General features: G+C 33.7%; 1 protein-coding gene across 3 annotated transcripts in view; it reads left to right on the forward strand.

Moving 5' to 3' along the window:
* Positions 1 to 14045, forward strand: part of LOC140437857 (protein prickle-like) — a 281038-nt gene that overhangs the window by 233088 nt on the left and 33905 nt on the right. The gene's annotated exons all lie outside the window — the stretch shown is intronic.

Raw genomic sequence — 14045 nt, forward strand, 5'->3', positions numbered from 1 at the left:
TTTGAAGAAAATAATTTACTATAATATCTAAAAGCTATTTGGAAGTTTAGCAACACAAACTTGAATAATCACGAAAATTAAAATATCTAATCTGTTGTGACACATTAAGTTGTGACATTTATCTGTTAAGAAATTATTGCTAAGAACAGTACTCAGTAGTGCATTTTACATAGAAAACCGTTTTAATTAAAATAATAATAACATAGTTCTTTAATTAGACTGTTTATGTACATCTGTTGATTCAATCAAGCAAATCTGCTTTAATTTCTCGATAAACTTTATCTCGAATAGAATCAAGAGGTTTTCTAGGCCACTGTCTAACAAGAAATATAATTGAATAACGGTGTAGTGTTTGCGTGTAGGTAGACTTGGTGATCTCTCTTCTCTTGTTTTAAAAAATATGTACCTCCTCTTACCTCGTTATGAATGACATCCTATACTTTATGGGTTTTAAGTTGAGAAATCAAGCGTGGATGTTTAATAATTGAACCAATCTCTAGTTTTTAGCATGGGAAAAAGTTATACTGCTTGTGGTTTTCAGTATCCGCTTACTTCCTCTTTCGCTTTTTGCGGTAAACTTTCCCGGATAAAAACAGCTTTCTTGAATGTATCGAAAAAATTGTAAACTTTATTAATTGTACTAAAAGTGGCGTCATCTTGTTTATACCTATTTAGAATATTTTTTGAGAAATAAAAATAAATGTTTAAAGGAATTTACATTTATTATTAGATATTACATTAGATACTTACCATTTATTTATTTATATTTGTTTCCATAAATAAATAAATCCACTGTCACAATTATAAAAAAAGTATCATTTTGCATTTTGTTCTTCAGTTCTTCAAATACTACCTTAAGCTATTGATACATAAGTTGAATAAATATATCTCATGAGGTAACTGATTTGCATGCATGAGACCATACCAATCAGACCATACGTATATTTGAACCACAAATAGTTTTACGATGAGGAACATAGAAATGTAAATTCTGACGCAGTGAATGGGGAGGAATCTGAAATCAAATTAGCTGAAGCAATTCAAGAGATCAACAAGCTTAAAAATAAACATTAATTAATAAAGTTAAGTCTTCTGGTAAGAAGAGAATGCAGATTCAAGAAATTCATCATACCATAATAAGAATATGGCCTACACAATTTACAAGAACAGTAAATCAGAGATCTTCTTTGAACTCTCTCTAACTTTTCGATACATGTTTGAGTAAAGGTAAAACAGATCATAGTTGGGAGCGGACAAGAAAAACTTTTTTTTTTAGACATGCAATCCTACGAAAATCTCTGTTATGCCTCTTAATGAATCCAAACTGTTTTCTAACCTTGTTGCATATAAGATGTATATACAAATTGAAGGACTTTCTCTGAAAAACCACACCTAGATCTGTGGAATTATTGACCCCCTCAAAGAAAATATTAGCCAAACTATAATTAAATACCATAGGCTCAAATGATCGATAAAAATAGATCTCCAAGCATTTCGCAAAACTGTCCAATAATTTCTGTAACCCAAGGCAATCAGAATAGTCTTTAAAAATAAGAAAAAAAATTATATGTCATCTGCATATGTCAAGATTTCAGTCAGTCAATGATCTGATAGCATTATCAAAAAAAAAACTATGAAAAGAAGAGGTACCAAATGAGCACTACAGAGCTAGGAAAGTATGTATTCAGTTGAAGAAAATCCCTTCAGTTTGACACACAAAGATGTGTCTGGCATAAATCTTTTTAACCAGTATAGAGGTTCGCTAGACCCTCTATACCCATTGAGGATCTATACACTATAGAATTCCAGTTCATGCAATGATTTACCCTGTCAAATATGCTTTACACAAGTCATTATAAATGGAATCGACCTGAGAAATTTTTTTAACGCATTTATAATGTAATCAATGTAAACTAGTAGATTAGTGGAAGTTGAATGACCAGGCAAGAAACCATGCTAACCAATATGAAGCTGATTCTTCAAATTAATTGTCAAAAACTCAATCCGTACAGCCTCGCAAATTTTAGGAATAGCAGAAAGACTTGGAAGAGAACAATAATTAGAAATTAATTATTTAATGATGAAATCAATTAATAAATTGTAATGTTAAAAGTGACCGTCAGTCAGATATTTTTTAAAAATAAGCCATCGAGGTCTACATAAAGAAAATGCACACTTCCTTAAAAATAATTAAGGATATTCTATCTGGACCAATACTTTTATTGATATTAGGACACTGTAAGCATGCTAGATTGTCACAAAGTTAAGGAGTGAATATGACTCTGACTTCTATCGTGTCTTTGACTCCACTTGTTTGGACAGAAGAAAGAAGAATTGTGGAAACTGCTAAAGAAATTGGCAAAAGCATCAACAAACACTGCGGCTCTCTAAAAACATTTGATTTCACGTTTAGAGCTTCTGTACCAGTCGCTCTGATGATTCATGGTAGGATGAAATACGTATAAGCGAATAGACACAGGCATTATACATGAAATCAAATCTTAACTGTCTTTTCTTTTACATATATACCAATTGATGGTCATTCAAAACTTATAATTGACGTATTTTAAGTTTTTTTAATTGTCTGTTTCTGACATAATGAATTTATTCCATACTTTTGCATCATACTGTATATGTAAGAATTTTAATATCAAAATATTAACCAAAACAGTCGAAGGTTATGGCGTTTGAAAGTTGCATTAAAAATTAATTGACCAGTGAACTTTGTTTGTAATGTCAATAAAAATCAACCAAACAATGTTTCACATTGCTTTAAGACACCCTTTACATCACACTAATCCGAACACCGACCTTTCAAGATCACCCATCTCAAAAATTAGCATAGAGTTTGTATCTTCGAGCCGTTAACAACCACCTCCAACCACTCTAATTTGTTGTTGCTGCTACTAACTACCTCATCCATTTGTTGGTGCTTTTCTTAGAGATCAGACGAAGGTGGCTGATAGTATTCATGAGGACCTCCCGACTGCAATATTATTTGAATAATTAAGTGGTTCGAAATATATAAAATCATCCATAAGTGACAAGAGAACGTCAGAGTATTTTTATTATGGTATATTTATAAACCCGTGGAAATGATCTTACAAGAAAAGTATTAAATAGACTTTATAGAGATATTTAGGAAACACATAATATTGCGGCATGTAAAACAACCCATACAAGATTTATTTTAATAAAACTAAATAGTCTGTAAAATACCTTGTTAATATGAAAATTGTATTAGAGTAATATCGTTATATTCTTGACATCAGTATTTTTGATTTATTTTGGAATAAAAATGTCAATTGGATATGTTAGATACTTATGGAATAAATCAAAATTATGTACTTGCTTACAAATCCTTCCTTACATTGTCCACCCGCCACAAAACTGTTTTTTCTCGTTTCCAGTCTTTATTATTTGACCCCGCATGCACTAAATCCATTTAGCACAGTTAGGGTCCGCACTCCTGATGAAACAAAATCTAATGAAATCGCATCTGGGACCTCATAACTACCTCCTTAATTTCATTACGGCACTGAGAAGACCTGACCAGAACATGAACGACCCTCAACTAGACGAATTCCATGACGTTGTGACTTTTATTGAATTTATGATATAAAAGTGATATTTTCCAAGCTTCGTGCTTTTATTTATATTTATACAATAGGAAGCGAGGGAACTATAAAAATACCCAAGCGCAGACGTGCTGAAATCACAAAGAAAGTTGGAATTGAAGTGAAAATGGTTTTATGACTAATAAAAAATATATAAAAAGTTCCTTTTATAAGAAATAAAGATTATTTTAAAATAAGGTGAACCACAAAGATAAAAAAGAAAACCAGGCGATTATAAACACATGGATTCGATTACCATCCTGTACCTTTCTGTTCCCTCTACTTTATGCAACCTAGGTAGATAATCTCCTCAGAAATCTGTCCACAGAAAGCTTTTACTTTTACTGTCTAGGATATGCTGACGATATAGCAATCGTTGTCAGGGGTCGGTTTGCCCAGATGGTGTCTGAGAGAATGCAAGCAGGCCTAAATATAGTTGACGACTAGTGTAAACAAGAGAGATTGATAGTCAATGCTCAGAAAACACAAATCGTCAACTTCACCAAAAAAACAGCATTACATGGTCTAAAACTACCGGTGCTGGATGATTTCATTTGCCAAAGAAACAAAATACCTTGGGGTGTATTTTGATCATAGACTTACATGGAATACTCACATTCTGAAAACCACATAGAAAGCTACTATCTCCCTGGGCAGATGTAGAAGAATGTGCGGTAAGAATTGGGTAGTTAACTCCAAAATGACTTTATGGTAATACACAAGGGTTATTACAGCAATGATAATCTAAGACGCAGCAAGTGGGAGCAATAAGGCTGCTAGGTAATATACAAAGGCTAGCATGCCTGTGTATTACGGGGGCCATAAAAACAACTCCTACAGCAGTGTTGGTAGTCCTGCTGAATCTACCACCACTTCATATCTTTATACAGGGCGAAGTCAGCTCAGTGATGCACAGATTAATCCATAGTCCGCGACATATAAGCCAGATGGATGGTGCTGACAACAGAAAGCTAATTGAGGAGCTAAAAGCCGATATTGTGATGGGGCAACAGCTACGAGATATAGCTTTAACAATAAGTTCACAATTAAGATACCAGGCAGGGAAGACTGGAATGAACATGTACACATACAAGCTGCTGCTACCTGGTACACGGATGGCTCAAAAACAGCCGAGGGTGTGGGAGCCGGCATAGTAGGGACAAATCATGGTTCATTACAAAACACTAGCCAAAATTTACGGAAGACCTAATAAGCAAAGACAGGAAAACAATGAAAGCCATAGTAGGTCTTTTAACAGGGGCACTGTAAGCTGAATAGGCACTTGAAGCTGATAGAATTATCAGATGATGACCTGTGCAGATTTTGTCATCTCGAAGAAGAAACAGCAGAGAACATTTTATGTCAGTGTGACAGTCTGGCAAAAGTGCGGTTCTTTGCATTAGGAGAAGAAAATCCACCGGTAAATAGCTACATGGAAGGTACAGTCTCAAAGCTATTAGACTTTTTAAAAAGGGTCAGACTAGCGAATGTTATCTAGGACTGGAGGACCAGAATAGATCTGAAAAGGTCGCAGTGGAATAGGCCAAAATGCCACCTCTCTAAATCTATCTTACCACACTGTAGACTCTATACCTGAAAGTCACCACAGGATAATGAACAAAATTGTATTAGAAATCAGATCGACTTTATATAAACCAATCTAAGATTTAGAAATTCCATTATAAGCGTTAAGACTTACCTTGGAGCAGATATCTTCAGACCATAACCTCCTTATCTCAAAAATAAAACTGAGGGTAAAAAAATAATGAAATCTCAAAAGTTTTAAGGTGAGTACTCAGTTGCTTAAGATAAACGACATATGTGGTGAGGCTTTAACATGTATACATCAAGAAATAAAAAGATTAACATTAGAAAAGAAAAACACTGAGAATGTGAATGTTACGTGGAGCAAAATAAACGATTCTGTTATAAAGACACAGAACGAAATTCTACAAAAAAAAAAAGAAAAAAGCCAAAAACCTTGGAGGACTCAAGAAATACTGAAAATCATGGAACAACGAAGAAAATATAGAAACAAAAACTCAAATAAATACAGAGTAAAACATAAATTAAAAACGAGCAAAATAAAAGAGGCTAAGGAAAAATCAATGAGACATGCAATAAGGAGTTATTTGCAATGGTTATAGCCAACCTTCATTGGTGGAGTCAGCACTAAACGAAGAATAAGATAATATCCGAACAAAGAATAAATCGACAATTTCATAGTAAAATACGTATTGTATTTAAGAATTTTTAAGAATTCAGAGAAACATTACATTTCCTAAAGTCTTAATCAGAAACTACGGCTTTTGCAAACGGCGAGATTTCAAAAATAATGTCCAAATTTTGTACTTGCTTTTTTAAGGCACGTGAACACCCATTCCATATCTTAGACCCCCAATATCTTTTCTCGTTGTCGTGGATATCTCTGCAAGCGAAATAGACCCCTAAAAGTCTATCTGGACCACTTTGAGAATATATACCTAGACGCACATATTAAAAGCCTTGAATTAATAGCAGCATTTATCATTATATCAATCAAGCGCTAAAAACCATCAACGAAAGTAATTGATTAACACTCATTTTTTGTAGTTTACTAGGTCGCACTAATCACCAACGTCTATTTAAGGTGAGCTTTAACCAATAACTGTCTCAGTTCTCACCAGTTTCGAATTTCCGTAAATCCTTTATTAAATTAATCCACTTTTTTTCTTCTCGAACCATTCTTCTAATTAATGAATCCGTCAATTCCTCGTCTTTTTTCCAGCGGATTAGCCATCGGGAGTTATCGAACTAACTGTTCTCCGCTATTAAATCTTGTCAGAGGCGATAAATTTTAGTTCCTATTAGGAAACGAGTCGGACGCTCTCGCTGGCGAAGTTGTCGTTGTAAATAGTGGCTCTTAATTAATCATCGTAATTATACAACTTATTTGAGTCCATGTCGATCTTTCGTCGTCTGTGGTCGATCGAATTAGTTCGTATCACGACAATAGAAAAGTGACCGCACACAGGATGAAAATTGCAGAGGAAAATAACCGAAAGACCAACAAATTTTTTGGAACAACCTTTTTTGTTGGTGTACTTATATACTTAATATACAACCAACAAACGCATGCCAGCCTCACGAGTTTATTTATTTATTAATGATTGATATTGATGATAATTATTTTCTGTTTGATTGTTTTTATATGTTTACCAAGCTTTCCAGGTAGCAGAATTCTTCTACTTCTTCTACTTGTTGGCCTCCAAGTATGAACTACCCTATCTGGTTAATTTTTAGTTCAGTTTAGATTAGAGTCAACTGAAAATATAGTCTTGTAAGAGGTTTTAAATTTAAAGAAATTGAAACGTTACAATATAAGATACCGATAAACATGACACAAAAATAACAGATATGTAAATGAAATATCACAGAAGCAATGTTGGAAAGACCAAAATATATCATATAATGACGGTATTAGATTTTTATTTCGATACAGGGCGGCGGCAAGCATACGTATTTCAACCTCTTTAGGTCTCATAAGAGCGGCATATGCCACTGCTCTGGATCGAAACAAAATCTATCCCGTCGTAGGCAATAATTATTGAAATAATTATTAACAGACGTAGCAACGCCATCTAATAACAACAAGAGAAATCATAAGATTTCTTACCTAGCGAAACTGAATTCAAATCTTTACCACTGTGCTTTCTACAATTTGCAAAGCAAACAGATTGATGAATTGGTCGGCAAGGGAATCTAAAATATGCACTCCACAAGCCGTTCATCATGGTCAAAATTCGTAGTGAATTCAGTTTTTGGTACTCCAAACAGAGTAAAGAAATAAAACAAAATGACGGTATTAGATTTTTATTTCTCTGTTCTACTCTGTTTCGAGTACCAGAAACTGAATTCACTACGAATTTCGACCATGATGAACGGCATGTGGAGTGCATATTTTAGATTCCCTTGCCGACCAATTCATCAATCTGTTTGCTTTGCAAGTTGTAGAAAGCACAGTGGTAAAGATTTGAAATCAGTTTCTCTAGGGGTGTTGATATAATAAATATCTGCACTATTTAGAGAAACCTGTGTAATATATAAATATAGCCAATAATAATGATGATAATGTTTTAATATTCGTAAAAGGATCATCCTGTATTATAGGTATATCGTCGAAAGAACAGTGTAAATCGAGAAGACTATCGGCTTCCGGAAATGAATCATAAATAACGTGAACGGAGGTTGGATAGGTCACGAAGAAATTAGTAGCTGCAATGGTTGTTCTTCTAGATACCAGGAGGTATTTAACAGTGGTCATGATAATGTTAATAAATCAAAAGTTAATAAAGTATTTAAATCATTAAGGAATAATAAAATGATTTACATCCTGTAAAATTATTTACTCAAATTATAAAAAGGTACTTGCTTGTATGTAATATATTAGATTTAACTAGATGATATCCCTGAAGAAGTGGAGAGAGCGTTGGTGAAAACAGGATTCCTTGATCAATAATATAGAGATATCCAGACGAACATCACTGGAAAAGGGGAAACCTTTTTTGGAAACCTGTTTCTAAAAAGTAAGTCATGTGTATCGATTCTTTTTAGATGATGTTGCTCCTGTAAACTATCCACAAGGTTTTTGTTCGAAATCATTTTTATTTCCTTACTCCCAATATATACAGCCACGCTTCTGTATCAATATCGAACCAGTTTTCCAATTTAAGGTTACTATACAGTTCTATTTATAATATACCACAGAGTACCAATGATGATTACAAGAAGTTTTTACTAAAAAGGTTAAATGACTTCAATGTTTCAATAAAAACGGTTTTGCACTATTTAATCTCTATGTACAAATGAAGTAGTTTTAACCAAGTCATCTAATAAAAGTTTTAATGAATAGTTGTCGTTCGTCGAGGAAGTCTATTTTCGGCAGGTATACATTTGGTTATATTTATTTTATTTCTTTCATTGCTCATTTGGAGCAATTAGCCAAGTCAACGAATTCTATGAGATTTAACCAACTTTAATCTATCAATGTGTTTAATTAGATCGTCGAGGTCAAAGTTCATGCGGATTTTGTAATCATCATACTGCTCACGAACAAAAATCTTCTTGAGCACTTTCCTTTTAAAACTTGTTAGGGCATCTTGGTCTCTTTTCAACAGGCTCCATATTTTACAACCATAGGTCACAATGAGTTTTATTAGTGCTTTCTATAGTTGCATCTTTGAATTATGCCTTATTATTTTAGAAGTTTGCAGGTTTTTATAGGCGTAATATGCCCTGTTTCCTTTGATTATTCTGCACTTATATCATTACTTTCAGTTACTAGGGATCCTAAGTACGTGAACTCTTCTACTTTTTCAAAGCTGTGGATACTTGTTTGGAAGAAGTTTCTATAGGTTCGTCTTGTCTTTATTATTTGGCTTTATTCTGATTTAGACAATAATGCTTAGAGGTCATCTCCTTGTCTTAAGCTGTACCGATATCTCTAATTTATTGGTTATACCTATAAGCATCAGGCTTTCATATAGTTCTTCGTATTTATATTGTTGAAGGTTTGTTTAAAATCAATAAATAGACTGTTTTTGTCGATATTGTAACTTTTCTAACACTTGCCTTATCATTATGTGATTTACAGTATGTGATTATTAGTAGGTAGATCAGTTTGGTCGAAATCCGCACTGGTGGCCACCAATGATCTCGTCCTTAAAGTGCGTCAGTTTTTTATATAGAAGAGAAGAAAACTCTTTGTGTGATATGTTTACTAACATAATTTGTTTATATTTCGAGCATTCTTGCTTATTCCCTTTCTTGTGAATGGGGTGTATAAGGCCCAATGTCCTTTCATCAGGGATTGTAGGGATTATATTAATACATTAATAATCTGCGACATTTTTCTGAGCCTTAATCCTTGTAAAAATCCTGCATGATTTATTAAACTTGGCAATCTGTCGAAGAAAATTAATTGAAAACGTACTAAAATAATTTAGAAATTTGAAGATAAAATCAATAAGAAAGTTTATTAGGAAATTGTCCCTTTTCAGTCACGTTTAAAATCGATTCTTTATATTTTGTCCTGGAAATATTTGCCTTTACTTTGATTAAAGAAGTAATTCATGCGAAAGAAAATATTAGAAATCTCAAAAACGTACTAACATCGATTGGCAAGTAAATTGGATCGTCAGACAGCGACACCCGGCCCACGATGATGTGACGAGAGAATTGAAAATCGGGCAGATAATCGAATCCAGATGAGTAACGAGAATTGCGTTTCCGCTATTTTGAAATTCGATTCCATTCGAATTATGCAAACAGACATGTTGTGTCTGTGCAAGTGTGTATGTCTGTCTGTCTGTCTGTCATAACTGCTTTCCTATCTGATCGTAATAATTCTGGCGCATTACTACAGTTTGCGGACGAGTGTTGCAATATTAATCAGCCTAATTCGGTAACAATACGCAATTTCAATTTTGATTTATCGGCAATATTGATGACTGACATTAATATAATGGGTATAATACATGGTTGCAAAAAGCTGGATTACAAGCAAATAAGCAAATATTTTTTATCGTTTTGAATAGACTGTTGTCAAATATACATATAGACTTTTTTTAATCAATTCTCTTTAAACCTTATTATTAGGAGCTCCATAAGAACTCTCTCCAGTCATAATCAGATTCAGTCTGGTTCGTGTCTTAACTCAGCTAGGTTATTATGTTGATTAATATTTTCCTTTCCTTTAAACAATTTCGTTAGGTATCTTTCCCATTCGTTTGTTGGTATGTTATTGTATTTCTTCAATTCTGCCGTTTCTTTCCGTTGGTTTCTTATGAATCTCCATATTTGTTTTTGTGTATAGTAGAAGTCGTTTTCCATCCTTTTTGTAAACTGTTCCCAGTGTTCATTCTTTGTTCTTCTTACTAACTGCTTTGTTTAATTTAGTATTCTTCTATAGGTGTCTCGGGATCTAGATAACAATGTGGCAAATATTAAAACCGGAAATAAATACTCTAAAAGAATTCAATACCACAAAAAGTTTACTACAAGGATGCCTTGTATCTTCGACCCTGTCCAAAATCTTTTTGGAACAAGTTTTGCCTGCTCAAGACAAAGAAGATACAACATATATAAGTTCCAAAAACTGGAACAAGGGTTTATAAAGTTGAGAAAAATAAGTAATTTCCATACTCACACTGACAAACTAAAATACTAGGATCCATACTAATAACAAACGGAACCACCGATGTGGGAATGACCAGCAGATTAATACAGACAAGATCTTTCACAGGAATAAACAGCTTACCATGATATAAACAGATCACACCTGAAATACAAAAAAAGGGATTTTTTGATAATATAGAACGCAGTATAATGAAATATGGGAGATTAAACTGAATAACAAATCAGCAAGGGCTAAATTATAGCAACCCAAATTAATTTCTTGAGAAAAAGCTTATTAACGAGGCTGGACGATATTAAAAGTAAAGAGATAAAACGAAGATTGGTACTGGAACAAGATATACTGAGCGACATAAAAAACGTCTAATTTGGTACGGACACTTAATAAGAGCAGATCAATCGAGATTTTGTACGGGATCAACGTTTCACAAGGCAGAAGAAATGATAAACGAGTTCAAAACGCATATTTGGAAAGCTATGGAAGTCCCAGTGAGCAATAGTAGTACTTTGAAAAATAATAAATCAATTTTGATTGATAAATATGTTTTTTCTTGCCTGTGTATATTTCTATATTATTTTGCTCTATCGTGTCCACCCCGTATACAAAACACACGGTACATACATTGAACTACATACCACAGGTAGCAATTCTTTTGAGAACTTACCAAACGGCTGCATTAAATGCAAATTTCATATTAAACAATTACTGTAGAGGGATGTTATGACTGCGGGCTCATGTAAATTGAAATCGTGAATGCCTCGGTAGACAATATCAAACAAGATGTGTGGTCTGTGGACTCTTACTACTAGATAGCTTATATCGTCGTTTTTAATTTGTATTCGGCAACAATGAGGATGAGATTGTGCAAGATAGATCGTTTTTATTAGCGAGCTGTTTTTATGAAAAATGAGGGACGAACAATTAATTGAGAAAAAACAAAATATCTTTTTCTTTAGGTCATCCTCAGTATTTCTTCTAAGTATCTTAGGATGATGCTGCCAATATATATGTATATCTGTATATATATTTATTATCTTCTTCTTTTTTTGTAGACATGACCCTGTTTGTTTTTCAATTTGCCTTCAGTAAGTTTTTGTGGTCTTCCTACTGATCGTCTTCCTATTGGGGAACCGTCTCTTGCCGTCTTTACTACTCTATTTGTTGTCATTCGGCTTATATGATCGTTCCATTCTACCCTTCTATTTCTTACCCAGTCCTTAATGTTCTCCACCTTGCATCCATCCTTGTCACAGAATCCATGTTATCATGTATATTTGACAAAAATATTAAAAAGTAGAAATATAATGGGAATGGCAGTAGAAATTAAACAATCAAAATGTTACTATGACAGCCCTTCCCATTTAATCTACATAAAAATATTAAAGGTGACCTACGTTTGTTAACAGCGTAGAAAAATATATCATTCAAAAAAATAACGATGCCGATGAACTTTCTTCTTTATCCCTTTTTTTAAATTGAACATTTTTAGATAATTGTTTAAAAGTACTATAGCTACAATATTTTGTTAACTGCGAATGCTAAACAGTGAATAAACGAAACGGCCATAATAAATTTATATAAGGGTAGTTTTTAAAATCGTTACATCAGCGAAACAGCCATCAAATCCACTCTCGTGTACATTCCACGACTTTTTACGAGCATCCAGGGCGTCCTAATTTTCACGGCGAAACCGACTCTTTACACCAACACCTGTTGTATCCAGTCGACCTCTACGTTATTTCATCTATTCTACTTTTTATCGTGTCTAGTAAACAATTGGTCAATTGTCGCACCTGTTGATTTGACTGCAATAGTTTCTACTGGGTCGTGGCGATTCTCAGCCATAAGACAGATGGGTGAAATTGAGTATTTTACCGAATGATTTTACTCGCTTTATACCGATTTGTAACTAAAAGTGAACCTCGTACAAGGTAATATACAAGGACAAGATGAAAAGTTTACGATCTTATTGTTACAACTTGCAAACAAAAATTACACGCGGAAAAATAGACTTTTTTTAACAGAATTACAGAATTAAAGAAGGAGAAACCTAAACTTAATTAACTTAATTTTATATTTACGGTTAGGTCTTGCAGTGGTGAATCGTACGCAGTGGCAAAAGGAAATAAACAATATATCGCTACCTTTGAAGAAGACTGTCATAGGTCAAAATCTGAAAATTTTCAAAAGGGGCCATTTAAAAAATCGAGTAATTTTAAAAATATTATAAAACTTTACCCATAACTGCAAACAGGCTAATATTTTGGTACTAGCCTGTAAAAAGCTATAGTTAGTCCCATACTTCTTTAATGCATTTTAGGCCATAAATCTTTGTGTTGTGACTTCTTTAATGCAATACTTATATGTTACAAAATTTTTATCAAATGGGATGAATTCTTGTCGAATCGTGCTCTTTACCTACTAAATTGACTTACAATTCTGCTCCATTCATCTCTGTTTGTTGCTCTTTCTTCGCAACCATTAATTTCCTCTTTTCTGAGATCTTCCAGTACGATATCAAACCATCATTGTCTGTGTGGTCATGTCCTTCTTTTCGACTGGGCCCCGTTTTAGGATCATCTTTGGCATTCTCTTGCTCTCCATTCTCGCCATGTGCCCCATCCATCTTACTATCTATGTCTTTATAAAGCGATTGATGCTTGGTTCGTTATACAGTTCCTCTAGCTCACTGTTTGTTTGTTGAACCCAACCTTCCACCGTATTTTTGCACCCAAATATAGCTCTGAGCATTTGTCTTTCTCGTATTGCTATTTTCATTGTCCACACTTCACTACCATGCGTCACTGTGAGCCTTATTACATAATTATAAGCCATATTTTTCTTGATACAGATTTGGATTTCATCAGTGGTCTTAGGCTTCCCATCTTTTTATTTCCCTTTGCCAATCTGGCATTGAGTTCCCATTCTAATAACCCCCAGATACGTAAAATGGACCACTCTCTCGAAATTATATTCCCTTAATTCATTAGATATGAAAGTAAACTGTCCCTCTTCTTTTTGCTACGTATTTCCGAGTATCATGTAATTTGACTTTTCCTGGTTTACTATTAGTCAAAATATTTTGCCTCCTTTTCTAATCTTTTCATAATATTTCTTAGTTGTTTTCTTGTGTTCTTTAGAATAATAAGATCATCAGCGAAGACCAGACACTGATGTTTATTGTTGAAGATGGATCCGGTCGTTTCAATTCGGCTATTTCTGATTATTGTTTCAAATACCATATTAAAAAGCAC

This window comes from Diabrotica undecimpunctata, chromosome 3 (assembly GCF_040954645.1).
Source record: "Diabrotica undecimpunctata isolate CICGRU chromosome 3, icDiaUnde3, whole genome shotgun sequence".
Taxonomy (NCBI): domain Eukaryota; kingdom Metazoa; phylum Arthropoda; class Insecta; order Coleoptera; family Chrysomelidae; genus Diabrotica; species Diabrotica undecimpunctata.